Genomic DNA, 447 nt, shown 5'->3' on the forward strand with positions numbered 1-447 from the left:
GGAAAATCAAATTCCTCTTGGGAAATTTTCACCCCAAAACTGCAACAGCTCAGGAGTCATCCGAAAGGTTTAGCAGTCCCCCTGCTTGGGTACATGTCACTCTCCTGTGATGATTTCAGCAAGATTTCCCAGTCAGAGAGTGAATTTTGATGGTTTGGGTTTTGCTTTTTCTTTTTTCCCCACCATGTTAAGGAAATTGGCTATTTCAGCAAAAATGGAGGTAAAGTTGCCTGAAAAGCACTGCCCTGCCATTGAAGATGAACAGAAGCGTCCACGAGAGAAGAATGTAAAGCCCAACACCCATGCTGAGATTTGCACCGGTCTCCAAACAAGCATATATTTCAAAGATGTAGATCTGCCAAGGAGGTGAAACGCAGGCTTAATGAACAAGGCTTTTTCAGTTTCCAGGAGGTTTCAGAAGCTTTTTGATGTGGTCATCTGACATAT

This window comes from Pygoscelis adeliae, unplaced genomic scaffold, assembly GCF_000699105.1.
Source record: "Pygoscelis adeliae isolate BGI_AS28 unplaced genomic scaffold, ASM69910v1 Scaffold197, whole genome shotgun sequence".
Classification (NCBI taxonomy): Eukaryota; Metazoa; Chordata; class Aves; order Sphenisciformes; family Spheniscidae; genus Pygoscelis; species Pygoscelis adeliae.